This window comes from Mandrillus leucophaeus, unplaced genomic scaffold, assembly GCF_000951045.1.
Source record: "Mandrillus leucophaeus isolate KB7577 unplaced genomic scaffold, Mleu.le_1.0 Scaffold622, whole genome shotgun sequence".
Taxonomy (NCBI): domain Eukaryota; kingdom Metazoa; phylum Chordata; class Mammalia; order Primates; family Cercopithecidae; genus Mandrillus; species Mandrillus leucophaeus.
Window position 1 is genome coordinate 1,378,049 of NW_012106720.1, and position 24,790 is coordinate 1,402,838.

Here is a 24,790-nt window from a genome sequence, read left to right on the forward strand (position 1 = left end):
TTATTGTTAGCTATTGGCTATTTCTTTTTTGTGAATTGCCTACAAAAGCTTTTTGATGGTTTTTGTGTTAGAGTCTTAGTTTTTTCTTATCAATTGTTTGTTTGATTTTTATCTTCCCCAGCCCAGGCAGGAGCCACTATTCTGGGCTTTGGCTGGAATTAGTTGGATAAATTATCCCTGGAGCATGGGGCGAGTTGTTACTTGCCTGTAGGCTACATGGCAAGGTAGAAAACTGTTTCAGAGGCTGTTTCTTGGGGGAAAAATCTGGAATCAAGACCGGGCTGATTGCTTGTTTATCTGAACTTTGAGTCAAACAGGGCTTGGAAGAAAGAGAGCATCCAGGTAGGAGGCAAAAACCGAGACAGATAAGGAAAGGCAGAGTAGTTTTCAAAGCTGGAGGAGAGAAGCTGCAATCTCTTTTTTTGCGGAGACATTGCAGTTTCCTGTATGGAGGACGAGGGAATGCTGGGGGCACTGTCTTGGCCACGCACTGAACCATATGAACTCTTGATACAATGAGGATATTAACCCTTCGATGTGGGGCATTTTCCCCACAATTGCCTTTTCATTTATGATGGCTTATGATTTATAGAAATTAAAACAATTTTACGTTGTCTGCCTGTTAATCTTTTCCTTTATGATCCATTGCTTTTATTCTTAGAAAGTCCTTCCCATGAAGAGAACAGCTACCTATCTGCATTTTCTTTAAAAATGTTATTTTGTAATGTCAGCAAATCAAGAGGTAAAATAAGTACAAGAAAGCTGAGTAGTGTGATGTCCAATAAAAAACCTAAAAGAGGATGATACAAAGGTGGGTACTTGTGTCTTCCTCATGTGTCCTTGAATCAAGGACTAGAAAAGAGCTTATACTGCTTGCTGTAAGGGAGATTTAGGAAGGCTGTTTCTGATAGTTGTTTGAACTGATGGCTGTTTCAACCATTGACTTATCTGTCACACATTGTAGAAGCTTATCCTTAGAGACTTACAGAAGAAGTATCCTTCTGAAAGAGAAGATGTGTTCTCTGGAGCTATTTTCTACTTTTATTCATCTGATGATACTATGTAGTACTTCAAACACCTCTAGTTGTTAAATACTGAGAAATAACTTCCCTGTTTTCAAAAAGAGGCTTACAAAATGGAAAATGCAATATAAAATTAATTGCTGACTTTTTTGGTGTTGTTAAATTGGTATGCCTTAAGATGCGATTCAGAAAGAATTTCCTTTCCTGCTAAACTCCACTATATATGAGTGAGGCTAATTGTGTTTTGTTTATCTTAGAGCTCTAGAATATGAAGAATGGACATCTTATTGTTAAGCTTTGTTAATATATATTTTCTTAGTTTATTAACTAAAATACATTGTAGAGTGCATAAGAAATGACTAACCTCACAAATCCCACAGTTTTATTGACCTGAAGTTGTTTTATTTTAAAAGGTTTACAAGGTGAGGGGCAGTAATTTTAATAATTAGAATGTCCTTTCTATGTATAATGAACTAATGATCTTTCTTAACCATTGACTTCTCAGTTAAGGTCAATAAGGATGTGGTATTACATTAGAAATAAATTAAGAAAAAACAATTTTCTATTGATAAAGATAAGTTCACTTAGGAATACTATTATTGATCCTTATTTTTGATAAAGTTATTTAGTAAACAATATTGACTATTATAAACATTCATTCAATAAATATTTATGGGGCGCTGATCATATGCCAGGCATAGTTCTAGAATATTGTATTATATCTTTACTTTTATAGTGTATGTGTGAAAAGTTTGCTGTGATTCAGTATTCTTAACATGAGTTGATGATTATTTGGAAAAACTGGCCATTTGGACTCACACATATTAATTCAGAGACTTATAAAAAAGCCTTAAGTAAAATGTTCATGCAGTCTCCAAGGTTGAGATGTTGAAAATTGAAAGTTCTACTCTGTTACTTTGTCATTATCATGGTAGAATGCTTGTCTACAACAGAGCTCACTGGAAGAGAATCCGTTTACCATTTACCAAAGGCAGTGCATCTGAGGCTCAGGTTCTTAGACTTGAATTCTTTCAAGTTTGTTTGCTGCCAGCAAATCTAACATCGAGGCTCTTATATCTGCTGTAAGGAGCTCAGCTTCCAAACAGGTGAAATGTTGGGAAGAAAGCAAATATTTATCCTTGGATATTTTTCATGGAAATCCAATTAATTTTCCTCTCAGTCATCTTTATTTTGGTTTTCAGTTTATGGCAATAAAATTCAATATTTTTCATATTTGTTATTATAAAAGTAAACACCAATATCCAGCAGTGATTTTCAAGTTAACTTCTTTATTGCTTTTCTGTCATATCTCTTTGATGGTACATACAATATGTAAACTTGGCGCCTTTTTATAGTTGCACCTCACCTTTTTTATTGAGATATGATTTACATACCATAAAATTCACCGTTTTAAAGTACGCACTAGTTAAACAGTAGTGACACTGGCAATCATAACTACTATTTAATTCCAGAACATTTTTATCACCCCCAAGAAGAACCCTCACATCCAATAGCAGTCATGCCTTGTTCTCCCTTTCCCTGAGCGCCTGGCAAACATCAGTCTTTCTCTAGATTTGCCTCTTATGGAAATTTTATATAAATGGAATTATACAATATGTGGCATTTTGCATCTGACTTCTTTCACTTAGCATGATGTTTTCAAAGTTCATTTCTGTCGTAGTATGTATCAGTCCTTTATTCCTTTTTATGACCAAATAGAATTCCATTGTATGGTACATTTTGTGTATCCATTCATCAGTTGATGACCATTTGGGTGATTTTCATTTTTTTTTTGGTATTTTGAGTAATGCTGCTAAGAATATTCATGTACAAGTTTTTGTGTGAACATATATTATCAGTTCTCCTGGGTTCTCTAAGAGTAGAATTGCTGATTATATGGTAACTCTGTGTTTAACTTTTTGAGGAACTGTCAAACTGTTTTCCAAAGTGGCTGTACCATTTTGCATTCCCAACAGCAATGTATGAGGGTTCTCATTTCTCCATAGCTTCACTAGAACTTGTTACTGTCTTTCTGAGTATAGCCATCCTAGTATGTGTGAAGTGGTATTTCATTATGGTTTTGATTTACATTTTCCTGATACCTAATGATGTTAGGATCTTTTCATGTGTTAATATGGAAGATCTGCAATTTGTATATCTTCTTTGGAGAAATACCTATTCAAATATTTTGTCTGTTTTTAATTTGGAGAAATACCTATTCAAATATTTTGTCTGTTTTTAATTTGGGTTGTCTTTTTCTTGTTCAGTTGTAAGAGTTCTTTATGTAGTCCGGATATTAGACTCTTCTCAGATAATTGATTTGCAAATATTTTCTTGCATTTCGTAGATTGTCTTTTTACCTCCTTGGTAGTGTTCCTTGAAGCACAAAAATTTTTAATTTTATAAAGTCCAATATATTTTTTCTTCAGTTTAGTTGCCATATCTAAAATACACTATAGCCTAATACAAGGTCATAAAGATTTACCCGTATGTTTTCTTCTAAAAGTTCTGTAATTTTAGCTCTTATATTTAGATTCTGGATCCATTTTGAGTTAATTTTTGTTTATAATTTGAAGTAGATGTCCAGATTCGTTCTTTTATGTGTAGCTATTCAGTCATCCTAACTGTTTCTTGTACACTTCATTTCACTTGTTAAAGTCAACTCGTCAGGCATGTTTTGGGGAGACAAAATTTGGCTAATTCCTTGTCACTCCAGTTATATGCCACCATCCTACACAGAGGACATTCCAGACAAAGAACCATTCCATATTGCTAACAGGACTTTGGCTCCAAATTTCCATGTAGGGATATAATTTGGTGAATTAGTGCTATGGATTGAATGTTTGTGTCCCCTCAGAATTCATATTTTGAGGTCTAAATCCCCAGCGTGATGGTATTTTGGGGCATTTGAAAGGTAATTAGGTCGTGAGGGTGGAGCCCTCATGAATGGTACTAGTGACCTTATAAGGGGATGGAAAGATGAGAGTGCTGTCTGTTCTCCACCATGCGAGGACACAGCAGGAAGATGGCCATCTGCAAACCAGGAAGAGTACCCCCACCAAGCATCAGATCTGCTGGTGTCCTGGTCTTGGACTTCTCAGCCTCCAGAACTGTGAGAAATAAATGTTTGTTGTTTAAACCACCCAGTTGATGGTATTCTGTTAGAGCAGCCTGAACTAAGATAATTGGTCTGTTGAGGATGTAAGCTTCAAGTCTGCTTCCCTGTCTAATCTCACTTAAGGCCTCTAAGTTGACCTATAGGGTGCCTCTTTACCATCTTTTTTTCAGGATTGTAATCTGATTCCCACTTGACCCCTTGGCGAAAGGGAAGAGCAAAGGAAGGATTACCCTCTCCCAAGGTGAAGAGGCCTTAAGATTTTCCTTACAGCCTCATGGGAGCAACAGGAAGGGCCATGAGAACCTTTCCACAAAGAAAAGATGATGATCCTCAAGGGAAGAAAGAACTTTTCATCTTTTTTTTTTTTTAACCTTCCATTGAAAACTCCTTCTTCTGGAATTGTGATCCAGTTGAACTGTGGCTTGTTCAGAACTCCTTTTCTTGGAGTGGAATGATAGGGAGGTGTGCCTTGTGTTCTTCCCAGAGGTTCAAGTGTGCAGTGGGAAAAAGCTTAGGATTGGTGTGCTCAGGCTCACCTGGGTTCAAATTTTGGTCCTGCATTTCTAGCTTTGGTTCCTTTTTCTATGAAATGGGGCTTATAATTATAATTTCCCAGAATTCTGAAAAGCAAATGTCATAGGTAAAGTGCCTAACAAATATGTAGCCCTTCAATAAATGCTAGTTTCCCATCTCTATGTTTTCCAATTTTCTAATAAATTTGTATAAATGCAGTGTAAAAAACTCCATAGAGTCTTAGAGTTGGAAGGGATCTTCATATTTGTTGTTATAAATAATACTTTGCTGAATCTGTTATAGCTCTTTTCATGTTTGTTCACTTGATTTGTTGTTTTTGTTGATCACCTACTGTGCATCAGACACCATTCTGTCTGTCACAGATCACTGAGGGAGAGATGCCAGATACACATGACACACAGCCTGGCATGCGGTTGCCACTGCACTCATCCCTCACTTCCTTCATTTGAGTCGTTCACTTACTAAATAATGAGCCAGATACTATGCTAGGTTTTTGGGATACAAAGATAAAAAGATACACTCTATGTCGAGCTCATAATCTGTTGTGGAGGGAAAAACAGCCAATAATTTTTTTTGTTTTTTAGACAGAGTCTTGCTCTGTCACCCAGGCTGGAGTGCAGTGGTGTGATCTTGGCTCACTGCAACTTCCACCTCCCGGGTCCAAGCAATGCTTCTGCCTCAGCCTCCCGAGTAACTGGGATTACAGGTGGCCACCACCATGCCAAGCTAATTTTTGTAGTTTCAGTAGAGACAGGATTTCACCATGTTGGCCAGTCTGGTCTCAAACTCCTGACCTCAAGTGATCTGCCCATCTCGGCCTCCCAGAGTGCTGGGATTACAGGCGTGAGCCACCATGCCCAGCCCAAGCCAAGAAATTATAATCCCCTGTGGCAGGTGCTGTGACACATTGGTTGGTGTGAAGGGAGATGGAGGAGAGCACTTCTGTGCCTGCTTAGGGGAAGTCAGGGAGGGATGAGCAAAAGGGAAGAGGAAGCTGAGGCAGAAGGAGCAGCAGACTAAAAGGCCTAGAGGTGGAAAAGCATGTAAGTCTTAGAGGACGTTGAGATCTAGAAGAATAATGGCAGACAATGACTCAACAGGCTAGCATGCCATTTTACAAAGAGCCTGTTATGCCAGGTTGAGATTTGAAGTCCGTTTTTTTTTTTTTTTTTTTTTTTTTCCGAGATAGCGTCTGGCTCTGTTGCCCAGACTACAGTGGAGTGGCATGATCTCGGCTCACTGTAGCCTTTGCCACGTGGGATCAAGCCATCCTCCCATCTCAGCCTCCTGAGTAGCTGGGAGCACAGGCATGCACTGCCATGCCCGGCTAAATTTTTTGTTTTTCGAGATGGAGTTTTGCTCTTGTTGCCGAGGCTGGAGTGCAATGGCGCGATCTTGGCTCACTGCAAACTCCACCTCCCGGGTTCAAGCAGTTCTCTTGTCTCAGCCTCCCAAGTAGCTGGGATGATAGGTGTGCCCCACAGTCTCACTCTGTCACCCAGGCTGGAGTGCAGTGGCGCAATCTCAGCTCACTGCAACCTCTGCCTCCCGGGTTCAAGCAATTCTCCTGCCTCAGCCTCCCTAGTAGCTAGGACTACAGGCGCCCACTACCACGCCTGGCTAATTTTGTATTTTCAGTAGAGATGAGGTTTTACCATGTTGGTCAGGCTGGTCTCGAACTCCTGATCTCAAGTGATCTGCCTGCGTTGGCCTCCCAAAGTGCTAGGATTACAGGTATGAGCCACTACGCCTGGTGCTAATTTTTAATTTTTGTATTTTTTGTAGAGACAGGGTTTTGCCATGTTGCTGAGGCTGGTCTTGAACTCCTGGTCTCAAGCAATCTGCCTGTCTCAGCCTCCCAAAGTGCTGGGATTACAGGCGTGAGCCACCGAGTCTGGCCTGAGGTCCATTTTGTTGGATAAGACAGAAACACAATTTGTAGTTAATTAACATCTGTCTTGGACTTGCTCTTCTTCTAAGGCTAGCTTAAAAAAATCATTTTTGGCTGGGCACACCTGTAATTCCAGCACTTTGGGAGGCCTAGGCGGGCAGGTCACCTGAAGTCAGGAGTTCGAAACCAGCCTGGCCAACATGGTGAAACCGCATCTCTACTAAAAATACAAAAATTAGCTGGGCGTGGTAGTGGGCGCGTGTAGTCCCATCCTCTTGGGAGGCTGAGGCAGGAGAATCGCTTGAACCTGGGAGGTGGGGGTTGCAGTCAGCTGAGATTGCACCACTGCACTCCAGTCTGGGCAACAAGAGTATCCTTGAGTCCGGGAGGCAGAGGTTGCAGTGAGCTGAGATTGTGCCACTGCACTCTAGCCTGGGTGACAGAGTGAGACTCCGTCTCAAAAAAAAAAAAAAAAAAAAAAAGGGTTGGGCGCAGTGGCTCACGCCTGTAATCCCAGCACTTTGGGAGGCCAAGGTGGGTGGATCACCTGAGGTCAGGAGTCTGAGACCAGCCTGGCCAACATGGTGAAACCTCGTCTCTACTAAAAATACAAAAATTGGCTAAGCCTGGTGGTGCATGCCTGTAATCCCAGCTACTGGGGAGGCTGAGGCAGGAGAATCGCTTGAACCTGGGAGGTGGGGGTTGCAGTCAGCTGAGATTGCACCACTGCACTCCAGTCTGGGTGACTCCATCTCAAAAAAAAAAAAAAAAAAAAAATCATTTTCTTTGTCTTTTGTCTGTAGCATTTTCTCTAAGAATCTGCTATTTTGGGCTTTTTGCCTTCCTCATTGTCTTCATATAGCATCCTGCCTAGATTAACTGCCTGTTTACTTTAGGGTTATAACATTTCACTTCATGGAGAGCTCCCTCTGTGGCTGTATGCTTTGTCTGAAAGGGTCTATCTCCTGTTTGCCCCAGCACTTAGTAACAGGAAAGACCTTTCCTACTGGATGGCTGAGACCTCGTAGAGAGAGAGCTGTTGGAGAAGGGCTAGGTTTAAGGGGGAAGATGCCTAAACCAGAGGTTTATCTTCTGGTGCTTCTGACGTTGGCATTATCATAGTCTTGCTCTGATCATCGCCCATAGTCTCTTACTGATTGGCCTTGCTCCAAGGCTGTGTCTCTCAGGCCTCTCTTGCCCTGCCTTATTTGTGGTATTAATAACTGAGAGTTGAGGAGTGACCCGCAGCTCAGGAGTTCTGGTCTTGTTGAGCAGCCATCCTTAATGTATCCAGTTACAGTATTCATTCGCGCAAGACACAGCCCGAGCTGGCACTTCAGACATGAAGGAATATGTATGAAGTTCCAGACATCACTCATGTAGGACTTAGTTCTGGAATCCTCCCTACATTATGAATCATTGAAGGAACCGGCATTGAAAGAAGATTGGTGAGAGGTGAGAAGGGAGGGTATGATAGCTATTTGCAAATATTTGAAGAGTTGTTCAAGTATAGCAAAGACCCAGATTTTGGTCTTGAGTTCAGGCCCTACCATTTACTAGCTTTGTTTTCTCTCTTTTTTTTTCATCTAAATTCTTCTCAGCCTAAAATCATTCTGCGTTTCAGTAAATGTAACAGGCAGTGACTGTACTGATTAGATCTGGATCCTTGAGGCAGATTGAGTGGCAGCATTTTAGCTTTTTGAGCTCAGCCACCAGTGAATTGAAATTGTAATAGCTGTATTCATTATACTCAGAATTGAATGTTATTAATAAGCCATTTCTTAGTCCCATATTATCTCTGCTTTACAGACTAATTTTTCTTCAATAGGATTTCCTTAATTGTCTCAAATGTTTCATTCCTAGAATACTTAAAATGTCTGATTGCTATAATCTCCAGAGAAACTCAACAGTCTTAATTACATCTAGTGTTTTTTTATTTGATTTGATTCTTTAGATGAGATTAGAAGTAACTTATTTCAGAGGATGTGATTATTCTCTATATAACTATGCTTATTGTAAATTTAGAAAGTTTTGGTCATGTTACACCCACATTATCATTATCTCGGATAATTTAGGCTATGGACTAGCATATAGTGGGTTAACTTCTTTCAGAATGAATGGCTTGATGATACTATTTTTTACTACCTTCCCCCCATCTTTCTTATCATTGTTTTTGGGTAGTATTGATTTATACTTTCCGTTCATCTAGTCATTTCCATAGTACATGTCAAGACTTGCTGCCTATGAAGCAGAGGGTTCTTGAGTTTGATCCTTTCCTAAATATCTGCTTTCTCATGAGTAATGTCAATAATTTGTGGAATTTTGCTTTTAGTACTAGATGCCATTTTTTAGTGGAAATATTGGCAAATTGGATTTCACCCAGAAGGTGAGGGGACTGGGATAGTGAAGACTTTTAAATGATGTGAAGGACAGGTGAGGGTGTTGGGATTGTAGAAAAGGCAACCTCTAGGGCGTATGACCAAGGGGACACATGATCATTTTCTTCATACCTGAAAGGCAGAAACCTGTTAAAGAAGGACTAGGCATATCTGTAAGAATGACGTAATTACGTATGATCTGTAAGAAGTTTTATAAGGAGATAATTTTGGCTCATTTTGAGGAAAAACATTCTGGTGGTGTCCAATGAAATGAGCTTCTTGAGGAAATTAAGGAGTGGGTTCCCTGTCATTGGAAAACTTTAAACAGTGTCCATGTCAGCATCCATCAGATCTTCTGTGAAAGAAATTTCATGCTGTGCCAGATGTCCTCATATACTGTTTGTAATTTCTAGATTCTGTGGTTACTTCTCCACTACTGATGCTACGTTGTGGCCACTTCTCCACTGTAGGGTTTGCTTTGGTGACTTATATCATTGGTTTTATGTTTCTGAACATACTGTAGCCCAGAAGGCTGTGATGTGGATAAAAACTGTCTGACATAAAAATTTTAAAAGATAATTAAGAGGATATATACCATGTACATATATACTTATACACATACATATTTGATATGATTAGGCTTTGTGTCTCCACCCAAATCTCATCTTGAATTGTAATTTCCATAATCCCCATAATCCCCACATGTCAAGGGAGAGACCAGGTGGCGGTAATTGAATCATGGTGACGGTTTCCCTGATGCAGTTCTTGTGATACTGAGTGAATTCTCATGAGATCTGATGGTTTTATAATCGGCTCTTCCCCTCTTCCTGCCACCTTGTGAAGAAAGTGCCTGCTTTCCCTTCGCCTTCTGCCATGATTGTAAGTTTCCTGAGGCCTCCCAAGCCATGCTGAACTGTGAGTCAATTAAATCCCTTTCCTTTATAAATTACCCAGACTTGGGCAGTTCTTTATAGCCGCATGAAAACAGACTAATACAACACCTATTTGTTTTGTATAATTGAGAATTACACTTTTTAGTTTTGTTCTTAGTTCCCGTTGTTAAAAAATATCAAGCTGTATGCTGTAGAGATCTCTGAGTATCATAAGAAAATGTTTTTTTTTGTTTATCAAATTGATTTTTTAAAAAATATAGCTCTGTTAAGTCCTCAAAGTAGAGCCAACAAAGAGCTTTTATGGAAGTAGGAATTAAAATTGGTGGTTTTATTGTGAGAGTATTTGAGAAAGACCTATAAATAAAATAGTATGGACATTCAATTAGTGTCTTAGATATTTAAGAATAGGAAGTGGGAGCACTGTAATCATTTTGGAAAATTGTGTTTTCAGACTCACTTACTAATTGGATTGTTGAGTGCTGTGTTAGTGGTTTCAAATGGCATTACAATTCATTGCAATTCTGACCTGGGGTAATAGATGTAGAGGTAAAATGAAATCCATCTTCCTGAAGAAGTACTGGTTATATGAAATGATTAAATCTGATTTTAAAATAAAGCATTAAGTGCAAACTGCTAGGAGTTCAAAAAATACAGGTTCCTTGAAAGAAGATTTAGTGCATTTAGCTTTTCCTCATTGTGGATGAAATGCCTTTAAACTGATGCAAGTTATCATGCCAATAAATTAATCAAATAGGGGAAGTTACATATCTTCTCTTTGAAATGGACCCATCCTTCATGGACAGAGAGTTCTCTTTCAGGACAGACTTTATTCCAAACACTTAGAAGACTCCCTCTTTAAGTGTTTGGTGTCTTTTCCTAAGTCTTTTCTGGGATGAGTCTTAGCTCAGTGCAGGTTCTTTGATTTGGTATTGTGAAACCGAAAGTCATCATGCTGGAAAAATTCCCTGGCGACTCTCTTACCCAGGCTGGAGTGCAGTGGTGGGATCATGGCTTACAGTAGCCTCGGCCTTCCAGACTCAAGTGATCCTCCTGCTTCAGCCTCCTGAGTAACTAGGATCACAGGCATGCACCAACATGCCTGGCTATTTTTTTTGTACATATGGGGGTCTCACTATGTTGCCCAGGCTGATAAATTATCTCATATGCAGAAATATACATTTCCAAGCATATATGCAGAAATATTATGAGGTGTAAATAGGAAAATTGTACAACACTGTGCATATTGGTTGCAGAAAGGTTTCTAAGAAAATGGGCTGAGTTAAGGCTTTCTGTATGAGGGGGATTGGGTTAAGATTTGGCTCAAGGTGAGGAATGTGAGTTGGTGGGGAGGAAGGAAAAGGCATCCCAGGAGGAATTTAGAGGGAGGGAATGAATGAAGCAGCAGATACCTTTGCTTGGCTGAGAAGTCTGAGCTTCCAAATGGAGGGAAATGTCAGGGATAATAGGCTGAGGAGGAGATAGGGTAGATGGTGGTGATTATAATGTCTTTTTTTTTTTTTTTTACCAGACCAACTTGCTTCCAGATTGCCTACAGCTGGGGAGACAATACCAACACGAAGACTGCAGATAACCCATGATGAAGTGCTAAGTTGTTTGCTATGGTAGTAGCTGGAATTCAGAGGGGAGAGACTTATGGCACCAGATCCAAGATAGGTTCTGTGAACAAGGTTTCCTTTTTTTATAATTTACAATTTTTAGTTTCTGTGGGTACATAGTAGGTATATATATTTATAGGATACATGAGATACTTTGATACAGGCGTGCAATACATAATAATCACATCATGGAAAATGGGGTATCTGTGCCCTTAAGCAGTTATCCTTTGTGTTACAAATAATCCAGTTATACTCCTTAAGTTATTTAAAAATGTGCAATTAAATTATTTTGACTATAGTCACCCTGTTGTGCTATCAAATACTAGGTCTTATTCATTCGTTCTATTTCTTCATACCCGTTACCGATCCCCCTCCCCCTTCTCCCTACTCCATTCTCCTCCCAGCCTCTAGTAACCATCCTTTCTAAAACCATCTAAAAATCAATTTAATTGTTTTGATTTTTAGATCCCACGAATAGTGAGAACATTTGATGTTTTTCTTTCTGTGCCCGGCTCATTTCATTTAACATAATGACCTCCAGTTCCATCCATGTTGTTGCAGATGACTGGATCTCATTCTTTTTTTTATGGCTGAATAGTACTCCATTGTGTATATGTACCACATTTTCTTTATCCATTCGTCTATTGGGGACACTTAGGTTGCCCTCAAATCTTGTCTATTGTGAATAGTACTGCGGCAAACATGGGATTGCAAATATTTCTTCCATATACTGATTTCCTTTCTTTTGTGTATATACCCCGCAGTGGAATTGCTGGATCACATGGTAGCTCTATTTTCAGTTTTTTGAGGAACCTCCAAACTGTTCTCCATAGTGGTTGTACTAATTTACATCCCAACAACAGTGTACGAGGGTTCCCTTTTCTCCACATCTCCTCTAGCATTTGTTATTTCCTGTCTTTTAAAAGCCTTTTAAACCGGGGTGAGATGATGTCTCATTGTCGTTTGATTTTCATTTCTCTGATGATCAGTGATGTTGAACACCTTTTTATGTACCCATTTGCCATTTGTATGTCTTCTTTTGAGAAGTGTCTATTCAAATCTTTTGCCCATTTTAAAAATCAGATTATTAGATGTAAACGGGGCTTTAGGTTATATAAGTAAGAGCCTTTTAGGTGAGGGAAAATAGCATACTTGATGACTTCCTTGTCAGAATGTGAATGAAATGAGCAGTAAAATGAGAACATGTGAATTCTAGGCAGCTTTTTTTTTTTTTTTCTTGTAAAGCATGTGAATCTTTGGCAAGTCACTTCTCTTCTTTGGCTTTCATTTCATTTATTTATTTCATTATTTAGTATAATTTAATTTCATATTTAACAGGTTGCTCTTAAATTAAAAATATTCATCTACAAGAGAGAGAAAAATATATGCTCTGATCCCCTCATCATTGTTGAAGAAATTACATTGTATTTTAAAGGATCTTCCATTTCTGAGATTCTTATTCTAGGAATTGAACTAAAGTATTTGAAAATACCTTATAAATGTTGAAATAGGGATACAAGTATAAATGGGTGGCATTTCATTTGGTATTTAGTGTAGTAGAGATTCTGTAGATATGCCTATATATAGTGGCTATAAGGGCTCCACTGAAAGGTTTAGATTTAATCAAAAACCTATACCAATTGTACGATGGTTCCTAATTGCTCTCAAAATCCATACTCTAACTGATTCTTCAGGATCTGGGCCAATCTCTAGTGGTTATAAAATGGACAGAAATGATCGAGTGCCACACATTTTAAAAGAACTAGCAAAATTTTTTCATTCAGAATAAGATAAAAGAGAAAAAGGAAATGGTAACGACTATAACTTGGTGATTTCCAAGTCTGCAGTACCATTTAAAAGATAACACTAAATAATAATAATTGCCAGGTACTGTGCTAATTGTTTTATGTACTTGATTGGTTTTAGTTCTCACAGTGACTATCATTACTTCCATTTTACAAATGGGGAAACTGGGGCTTGGAGAACTTGCCTAACTTGCACACTGGTCAATGGAAGAATGGAGACTTAAACCCAGATTTTCTTATCCAACAGAGCCTCTGCATATAATTATTACCCTATATCCCTATATATTCTTTTAAAATTTAATTAGTTTTTAGATAATAGTTGGACTGGTATATACTTTTAAAAAAGAAGAGTATATAGTAAAATAGTCTTCCTTTTGTCTCTGTGGCCTTGATATCCATTTCATTTCCCTGGAGCCAAGTAACAATTGAGTATGCTTTCAGAGATGTGTATGTGTGTGTGTATGTGTGTAAATTACATGTACAAAAATGTACATATGTGGTATACACATAGTATATTATATATAAATAAAATGTTACCCTTGTTTTACACAAGTGGTAGTATACTGTAGTTGCTATCTTGCACCTTGATTTTTTTTTGCCTAAAAATATCTTAGATATTGTTGCAGTTAAAAAAACCCCTCTTCATTTTTTAAATTGCTGCATAGTATTCCACCGTATGGATGTACCACAACTTACTAAAATAGTTCCCTACTGAAGGGTATTTGAACATTTTCCAGTATTGTGCTATTATTGCAAGTGATGCTGTCATAGGTAACTTTTAATTTATGTTATTTTATACATGTGTAAATTCATTGTATATGTTAAACAAGAAACTAGGAGATTACTATGAACATGGTGAAATTCACTAATAAAGAAGGTTTTTCTTCCCAGTACAGGTGTGTGATAAATCATAAACATGTGAGTGCTTTTCTATCAGCAGAGCTCCATATCAGGCACTGTAATCATATATATGTATGGGTTTGTAGATTTCAAAATGAGGAAAGAGAAGATTATGGCATAGTTTACTGACTTGTAGTGAGAGATGTCTGCATATGAGCAGACATTCCCTCAACAGAGTGAAACTTTCATTCCTGAAGAAAAATGACTCATTGCTGCATGGAAGAACTTCCCTGGAGGGGCACTGTTGCATTTGACCTTTATTAGGATTATGGTATGATTCTTGCTCAGGAAAGTTGCCCTATAAAAATGGTTATAATGGCTCTGTTACCATTGAGTATATCCAGAAAATGGGCAAAAGGAGATTTTTAATATTTGTATGTAAATTGAAGAGAGCCAAAGTCAGCTTGTGTATAAAGAACTGCAGAGCAGTAAGATAGAATAGAGTGTAAATGGTATGTATACTTACACCTTCATAGCTTCTGCATTGGTAGAATATAAGGTTGAATGTGAAAATAAATGTTAATATTACACAGTAATTTGCGTTTTTCCTGTTACTGAGTGAGTAATTACTATGTCCAGTAGTGGTTCTAGAGATTTTAAAAAGAATATGTATAGTAAAGAAAAATAATATGTTTATGTGCCCAGATAAACAAGTTCAAGGAAGGTGACATGGCAGAATCAAGAAACATATCTAAGATTATTCTGCTTATAGCATGTAGCATAAGTAGTAAATAATAAGTAAAGCATATGAAAAGTCATCTAAGCTTTTGAACTTTGAGTTAAGACTTCGTTTGATTTGTCCTCCTAATATTCTGATTTATTACTGAATTCTTGAAAATCTTTGATTTTTCTTTCTGCTATTTTTTGTTTCTTAGAATCTGTAGTTAATGAACTCTGGAGTACAGTCTAAAGTCACTTTGATTATTGAAGAATTTAAAATCTTTTATCCAGAAATATAGCTTTTTAGTTTATTTGTATTGTGTTTGAGACATAATTGAACATAAAAGAGTGATACTGCCATATTTTGATAGTTGTATCATATTAGATACCATAGTGCCCTCTGCTAACTATTTACTAGACACATTTCAGGGCTCCTATCTTCCCAAATTTTCTTCTAAATGAATCTCCCTGGCAGGACATGGTGACTCATGCTTGTAATCCCAGCACATTGGGAGGCTAAGACAGGAGGATCACTTATAGCATATAATTTATTTATTGTATGGAACGTTAAATCCCAGGGAAGTAGAGCAGTTCTTTCATGTCTTATTCAAGGTTGTTTAAAGTCATCCAGTAGTCTTTTGAGAATTGATAAAGCTTTGGAACATCTGTCACTTGTTTCATTTTATAGCATTGTTGTTAGGAGTTTGGCATGTTAGCGGATTTCCGGTTTTGAAGCCTGTCTCTGTCATTTATTAGCTGTGTGGCCTTGTGCAAATTACTGAACCTCTCTGTGTCTTATCATGATCCGTAAAGTGGGAATAGTAGTAGAACCCATCTTATGGAATTGTTATAAGAATTAAGTGAGACAATATTCTCAAAGTACTTAGGTCAGTTCCTGGCACAAAAAAAGGTATTTAATAAATGTTAGCTGTTATTATTCAGTATGAGAAAGTTAATATCTGGTATATTCACACATTAAGCAGTTGAAGTGATGAAATTTATGGCATATATTTATAGCCAGATACATAGTAATACATTATAAAAATTTTATCTACAATCTGAAAATAGATTTCAGGTTTATTGATTTCTTCTTATTACAGTAGATGGTTTCATGAACATCAAATAGTTTGGAAAGTACCAAAAGGAAATGAAGTCTTAAAGGCCTAAGAGCACACTGACTTGCTTGTTGGTTGTAATTCTTATTTTGAATGAGGGAGGTCACCTTGGAACCTGGACTGTTCTTTCTTGCCCATGCAGAGTATGATCACTAATATGCATTTCCCAGACACTGGTGCAGTGGCGGTGGCGAGAGACAGTCATGAGGATTAGGAAACGTCTGCTGTTTGTTTTCGGCTCCTCTTCAGTCCTCTTTTTAGAAGTCTCTCTTCATTTTCCCCATCTCAGATGCCCGGTTTCTGTTTGCTGCCCTCTGGCACAGCATCCTGTAAACATTTTCTCTACCATTTACAAATGTCGGTTATTGATTGGCTAACTAGATTGAGTTAAGTCTTTTTAACATCTCCCTCTTAATATATCCCTTGGTGGGGAATCTGTAGTCTTTAGAATACAGTATAAGCTTGTTAAGACTCGTAAGGTACTCCATGATTTAGTCTCTTCCACTCTCCTCAGCCTGCATCTATTGAGATGATCATATAGTTTTTCTTTTTTAGTCTATTACTATGGTAAGTTTGATTGATTTTCAAACGTTAGGATGAACCCTACTTGGTCATGATATGTTATCCTCTTTTTTATTGTAGTAATATATACATATAGATGAAATAAAATTTGCCATTGCAACCATTTTAAGTGTACAATTCAGTGGCATTAGCTGGCTATACACTACTTCCAAAATTTTTCAACACCCCAAACAGAACTCTATAGCATTAAGCAGTAACTCCCCATTCTTCTCTCTTCCTCCAGCCCCTGATAACCTCTAATCTACTTTCTGTCTCCATGAATTTGCCTATTTTAGCTATTTCCTATAAATAGAATTATACAATATTTGTTATTTTGTGTCTGACTTATTTCGTTGAGCATAGTGTTTTCATGGTTCATCCATGTTTTATCAGAGCTTGTTCCCTTTCGTGACTGGGTAATAGTCCCTTGTGTCCATATGCCACAGTTTGTTTATCTGTTCATCTGTTGATGGACACTTGGGTTTTTTCTATCTATTGGCTATTGTAAATAACGCTGCAGTGAGTGACTGTGGCCCTGCTTTCAATTCCTTTGCATGTATACCTAGGAGTAGAATTGCTGGTCATGTGGTAATTTTATGTTTAGCTTTTTGTGAAGCCACTAAACTGTTTTTCACAGCAGCTACACCATTTTAAATTCCCAGCAGCAATGTATGAGGGTTCCGGTTTTTCCACATCCTCCCCAACACTTGCCATTTTTACGAAGAATTAAAGCAATTTCATTATCCTTTCCCTTCCCCCCTTCCCCGCCTTTTTTTGAGACAAGGTCTTGCTCCCTTGCCAGACTGGAGTGCAGTGGCACAATTATAGTTCACTGTAGCTTCAAATTCCTGGGCTCAAGTGATCCTCCTGCCTCAGCCTCCTTAGTAGCTGGGACTACAGGTGCATGCCACCACACTTGGCTATTTTTTTTTTTTTTTTTTTTTTGTAGAGACGGGGCCTCATTATGTTGCTCAGGTTGGTGTTGAACTCCTGGCTTCTGGCAGTTCTCCTGGCCTGGCCCCCCAAAGTGTTGGGATTACAGGCATGAGCCACCACGTCTAGCCTCATTATCCTTTTACATATTAGAGGATTTAGTTTGCTAACATTTTCTTAAGAATTTTTGCATCTAGGTTCGTGAAGGATATTGGTATGTAGTTATATGTACTTGCAGTGTCTTTGTCACATGTTTTTGGTAACATGGTAATGTATTGGAACTGTTCTTTTTTTTTATTTTCTGGATGAGTTTGTATAGAACTGGTATTATTTCTTCTTTAAATGTTCTTCTTTAAATGTTTGATACAATTCACCAGCAAGGCTATCTGGGTCTAGGGTTTTCTTGGTTGAAAAGTTTTAACTAAGAATTTAATTTCTTTATTGTTTATAGTTATTTAAAAGAGAAAAAGTATTTATGGCTATTCTGATTATCTTTTTTCTTTCTTTTAACTTTTAATTTGAAATAATTGCAGATTTACAAAATGTTTCAAATAAGTACACAGGGAGGCTCTGAGCATGCTTCAACCATCCTCCCTCATTATTAACATCTTGCATAACTGTAGTATACTATCATACTAGGAATCAAGTACACAAAGCTTATTCAGACCTCTCCAGTTATATATTCACTCATTTGTGTATATGTGTTTCTAGTTCTATGCAGTTTAATGCCTGAGACTCATATTAGCTCCATCTCTAAGTGTCCACTTCCTCTGGGGTGAGTGGGGATGGAGTGGGAGGGAGAGGGGCCACTGAGGGACTGGCAACACTCCAGCATGTGGTGTTGGGGTCCGCGGGCAACTTCAAGGCAGGTCTTGTGTAACCACAAACTTTGTGTAACCATCACTGTAATCAAGATACAGAACTGTGCCATCACCATGGGTCTCCCCTGTCTACTCCTTTATACTCATACCTACCCCTCTCCTATCTGTAACCCCTGGAAACAGATTCATTTCTATAATTTTGTTATTTCAAGAATGTTATATAAATGGAATCATACAATATGTAACCTTTTGAGATTGGCTTTTTTCACTCAGCATAATTCCCTTGAGGTTCATCGAAGTCTGTTGTATATTCCTTTTTATTGCTAAGTAATAGTCCTTAGTATCGATGTGCTACTGTTTGTTTAACCATTCACCTGTTGAAGGACATTTGAATAGTTTCCTGTTTTTGACTGTTACTAATAAAGCTGCTATGAATGTTTGTGTACAAGTTTCTATGTGAACGTAAGTTATTTCTTTGGGATAAATGCCCAAGAGTACAATGACTGGGTTATGTAATAAGTCAATTGTAGTTTTAAAACAAACTGCTAAGCTATTTTCCAGAGTGGCTGTACTATTGTACATGACCACCAACAGTGTACGAGTGATCCGTTTTCTCCATGTTGTCACCAGCATTTGGTATTGCCGCTATTTTTTATTTTAGCCTTTCTGATTGATGATACTTCATTGTGATATTAATTCACATTTCCCCAAAGCCTAATGATGTTGGTCATCTTTTCATGGGCTTATTTGCCATTGTGTATCTTCCTCTGTGAAAAGTCTATTCATGTATTTTGCCCATTTTCTAGATGAATTTTTTAAGGTTGAGTTTTAGACATGCTTTGTGTGTTTTAGATAGAATTTCTTTGTCAGATATGTGATTTGCAATCATTTTTTCAGTCTGTAAGTTGTCTTTTTAATCATTAACAGGATCTTTTGCAGATAAAAAGTTTTAAATTTTGGTGAAGTCCAGCTTATCAATTTTTCCTTTTTCACCTGTTCGTTTTGAATGAGCTTTGGAGTTTGTTGAACTTCTTGGATCTGTAGTTTTTGTCATGTTTAGAAATATTTCACCTCTTTTTTCTGTGTTTGGTCCTCCATTTAGTATATATACATTAGAATGCTTAATACTTTCCCACAAGTCATTGAGACTCTGTTCATATTTTCCTTGAGTATTTTTTTTTTAAATATTTTATTTTGGATAGTTCCTATTGCTATGCCTTTACTGATTTTTTCTTTGGTAGTATTTGATCTGCTGTTAATTCTATCCATTGCATTTTTCATTTTAGGTATTGTATTTTTCATCTGTAGAGGTTCCATTTGGGTCATTTAAAATATATCTTTCAGTCAGGCCGGGCGCGGTGGCTCAAGCCTGTAATCCCAGCACTTTGGGAGGCCGAGATGGGTGGTTCACGAGGTCAGGAGATCAAGACCATCCTGGCTAACACGGTGAAACCCCGTCTCTACTAAAAAATACAAAAAAACTAGCCGGGCGAGGTGGCGGGTGCCTGTAGTCCCAGCTACTCGGGAGGCTGAGGCAGGAGAATGGCATAAACCCGGGAGGCGGAGCTTGCAGTGAGCTGAGATCCGGCCACTGCACTCCAGCCTGGGCGACAGAGCAAGACTCCGTCTCAAAAAAAAAAAAAAAATATATATATATATATACACACACATGTATATATATATTTAATATATATATCTTTATATAGATATCTTTCAGGCACCAGGCATAGTGACTCATCCCTGTAATCACAGTGACTTCAGAGGCTGAGGTTGGAGGATTGCTTGAGGCCAGGAGTTCGAGACTAGCCTGGGCGACAGAGCAAGACTCCGTCTCAAAAAAAAAAAAAAAATATATATATATATATACACACACATGTATATATATATTTAATATATATATCTTTATATAGATATCTTTCAGGCACCAGGCATAGTGACTCATCCCTGTAATCACAGTGACTTCAGAGGCTGAGGTTGGAGGATTGCTTGAGGCCAGGAGTTCGAGACTAGCCTGGGGAACATAGTGAGACCCTATCTCTAAAAAAAATAAAATAAAATAAAATAAATAAAAAATCTTTCATTTTTCTCTTCATCATGTTTATGTATTTCTCTACCCTGTTAGACATGTAGAACATATTTATATGATTCTTCATTTCTGGGGCATATTTTTGCAGATTTTGTATGCCCGTTAACTTTTAACTGGTTCCAAGACATTGTGGATTTAGGTGACTTCTTTAAATAGTGTTGGCTTTGTTCTGGCATGCAGTTAAGTTGCTTGAAATCAGTTGAAGCCTTTTGAGACTTGCTTTTAAGCTTAAGTAGGGCAGGTCTGGAGCGGTCTTTAGTCTAGGGATAATTTATCTCTGTTGTCAAGATGAAACCCTTCTGAAAATTCTACTTGCTGCCCTATGTATTAAGATATCTTTCCTCTCTGTCTGGCAGGAATAAGAATTGTTCCCAAATCTTGTATGAGATCTGGGAATTGTTCTGTCTTTTTCTTGCAAGGCAGTTCTCCTTCCTCTCCCACTCCCAACACGAGCCTTGGATAGTTTTTTTAAAATTAGTTTTTTATTGTGGTAAAATACATATAAAATTGACATTTTCACCTTTTTTTTTTTTTTTTTTTTTTTTTTTTTTGAGACAGAGTCTCGGTCTGTCACCCAATCTGGAGTGCAGTGGCGCGATTAGCTGTTATTCAGCTCACTGCAAGCTCCGCCTCCCGGGTTCACGCCATTCACCTGCCTCAGCCTCCGGAGTAGCTGGGACTATGGCGCCCGCCACCATGCCCGGCTAATTTTTTGTATTTTTAGTAGAGACGGGGTTTCACCGTGTTAGCCAGGATGGTCTCGATTTCCTGACCTCATGATCTGCCCACCTCGGCCTCTCAAAGTGCTGGGATTACAGGTGTGAGCCACTGTGCCCGGCCCCATTTTAACCATTTTTAAGTGTATAATTAAGTGGCATTAATTACATTCACAATTTGTTACAACCATCACCACTATTTCCAAAACATTTTTATCACCCCAAACAGAAACTCTGTAAACTTTGCTAGTAACTCCTTATTTTCCCCTCCTATCCCTAGTAAACTTGAATTTACTTTCCATCTCTATGAATTTGCTTATTCTGGATATTTCATGTAGGTGGAATCATACAATGTTTTTTCTTTTGTGTCTGGCTTATTCTAGTTAGCATACTGTTTTCAAGGTTTTTCCAACTTGGGTAGTTTTGGCCTCGCATATGCTTGCATTAGCTCTTAGCCGAGACTCGTGTATCGTTTTGCAGATCTCGGAAGCTGTCTTTTGTGCAGCTCTTTCCCTCAACTAAGCTACACTGCTGGGCTTTTGGGGAGTTTGCTGCATTCTGGAAACTGCTTCTATGTGGTAAACTGGTACAATCATGGAACTCTTCGTGTTTGCTTTCCCTCTCCCAGGTATTGCAGTGCCGTGTCTTGTGTGATTGTCCAAAAACCATTGTATCATGTATTTTGTCCAGTTTTCTAGCAGTTTATGGCAGAAGGGTAAGACCTGTCCCCCTGTTATTCTGTCTTGATCAGAAGCAGAACTGTCCTCTGTGTCTGTGGGTGTGTGTAACAGCTTTTATTGAGATGTAATGGCCATACAATAAACTACCTATGCTTAAAGTGTACAATTTGATTTTTATATATGTGCACATCCATGAAACTGTTGCACAATCAAGATACTGAACATATCCATCACCTCCCAAAATTCCCTTATGTCCTTTTTAATGTCTCCATCCTGCCTGTCTCTGCCCTCCTCTGCATTCTCAGGTAACCTCTGAATATGTTTCTGTCACTGTAGATTAGTTTGCATTTTCTGTGTAAATGGAATCATACAGTACTATGTTGTGTGCACCAATAACTTACTCATTTTTATTGCTGAATAGTATTGCATTGTGTGGGTATACCACAATCGATTTATCCATTCACATGTTGATGGACGTTCATTTGGGTTGTTTCTAGTTTTTGACTACTACAAACAAAGCTGTTATATATTTGGATAAGGCTTTTTATAGACATATGTATTTATTTTTCTTTGGTGAATACCTAGGATTGGAATTATTCATTCATAGGATAGATACATGTTTACCTTATAGAAAAGCTGTTTTCCAAAGTGGTTTTACCATTTTCCATTCCCACCCTCAACAAATGAGGGTTCTTGTTGCAAGAACCTCACATCCTCCCCTAATGTTTGGTTTTGTCAGTGTTTTAAACTTTAATCTTTCTGGACGATGTGTAGGGATGTCTCATTGTGGTTTTAACTACATTTATTTAATGAGTAATAAGTTTGTGAAATTTTTTATCTGTTCATTGAACACTGATATATGCTTTATAAAGTATCTGTTCTTTTGCCCATTTTTTTTTTAAAACAGGTTATCTTTTTATTTTTGAGTTGTAGGAATTCTAATTTTGGATACAAGTTCTTTTTAGATATATGTATTATGAATAGTTTCTCCCAGTCTGTGGCTTGCCAGTTACTCATTTTCTTTTTTCTTTTCTTTTCTCTTTTCTTTTTTCTTTTCTTTCTTTGAGACAGGGTCTCACTCTGATGCCCAGGCTGGAGTGCAGTGGCACAATTATGGCTCACTGTAGCCTTGGGCTCAAGTTATTCTCCCATCTCAGCCTCCCGAGTAGCTGAGACCACAGGCGTGCGCCACCACGCCTGGCTAATTTTTGTATTTTTTGTAGAGATGGGGTTTTGCCATGTTGCCCAGGGTAGTCTTGAATTCCTGGGCTCAAGTGATCTGCCCACCTTGGCCTCCCAAAGTGCTGGGATTACTGGTGTGAGCCACCATTCCTGGTCACCTGTTGATTTTCTTAATGGTGTCTTTTGAGGAACAGAAGTCTTACATTTTGATGAAGTCTAATTTATCAGTCTTTCTTTTGTGGCTAATGTTTTCTGTGTTCTTTCTAAGAAATCTTTACCTTATTTGAAAGTCATAAAAACATTCTATGTTTTCTTCTAGAAGTTTTTAGTTTTAGGTTTTGCATTTGTGTATGTGATCTATTTCAAGTTAATATCTGTGGGTGGTATGAGATAGGAGTTGAAGTTCAATTTTTTTCCCCTCATGGATATACAGCTGTTTCAGCACCATTTGTTGAAGACTTTTCTTGTGTTGTTGAATTGCTTTGCCACCCTTGTCAAAAATCAGTTGACTTCTGTTTGTTTTAGTTGATTTGTCTATTCTTATACCAATACCACAGTGTCTTCATTATTGTGGCTTGATAGTGAGTCTTAAAACAAGGTAGTGTGAATCTTCCAATTTTGTTATTTTTCAAGATTGTTCTGGCTTTTCTGGGACCTTTGCCTTTACTGATGCATGCTATAATCACTTTGCCAATTTCTATAAACTGTGCAGCCAGATTGAGAATCATAGAATAGACCTTGGTAAGTTCATGCCTTGTGATGTGTTTAAGAAGTCATTTTGGGGACCTTCTCCAGATAATATTCCTTGGGAGCACTGGGCTTTATTTGAATGTTTATGTCTTATAACTCCTAAAAAGGAAATTTATACTATACATACTTTTCTTTGGGTCTTTGCCTAGGTACATAGTTTCCTTGTCAACTTTAGTGTCTTTGGTGGAACTGACTTGTTACTGTTCCAATCTTAAGAATATAAATGTTGCTTTAGTACAAGAAAAATAAGAAGGTAATATAGCACATAATCCATTAAAGTCTGTTTACAAAGGATGTGTAAGAGAATACGATTTTTTTCTCTGTAGTATCGGAATCAGTCTTCCTTCTGCTGCATTATATTTCCTAGACAGTTATTAGGGAAATGTTCAGGGTCACAGTTTTATGGAACTGTACTTAGTGAAATATCAACTACTATAATAAATAGCTTTCTTGCTTTTATATTTCCAGATAAACTCAAGTTTTCAAAAAACTTCAAATAGTCTAATTTTTGCTGTTATCTTGAAATACATGCTTTAATAGCACCACACTTATTAGTGACTTTTAATAGTAGAGAGAATTATGTTACAGTATGTATGATGCTTTCTAGAAGTTGTCTAACCATACTGTGGTATTCATTTTTGTAATTATTTTTGAGTTGTGGTTTTACATATATAATTCATTATCCACAATTTATGATCCCAGTTACATAAATCAGTTCTTTTAGTCTCTTGTAGTAAGTACATGTAAACGTTATGAATAATATTTTGGAGGAACTTTTATGCCATTTTAATGAGTTCATATTTGCATTGAATAACTGAATTGTAACTTGGAGTGTTCCCAGAATAGAAAATGTGAATTACTAAAATGAACTTGGGTACTTCAGGACTGTGACGGAAGAAACTAAGAACTATATTTTATTTAGTGATCATATTGTTTTATGATAAAAACAAGCTATTTTGCTCTGGGTGGCAATTATTTTGTACTAAGGAAGTACCTTGGAATTATAGACCATCCTTCAATTTTATGTGCATTCCTGTCAGCTGAAAATAATTGCTGATTTGGATTTTCCTTGGAAAGAGAGGTGGAGATTATATTATTAACTTTGTAGGGAGGCATTTTTTAGTCATTA

General features: G+C 37.6%; 1 protein-coding gene across 4 annotated transcripts in view; it reads left to right on the forward strand.

The window, feature by feature from the left end:
* STK33 (serine/threonine kinase 33) overlaps positions 1-24,790 on the forward strand; it is a 216,821-nt gene that overhangs the window by 4,129 nt on the left and 187,902 nt on the right. The gene's annotated exons all lie outside the window — the stretch shown is intronic.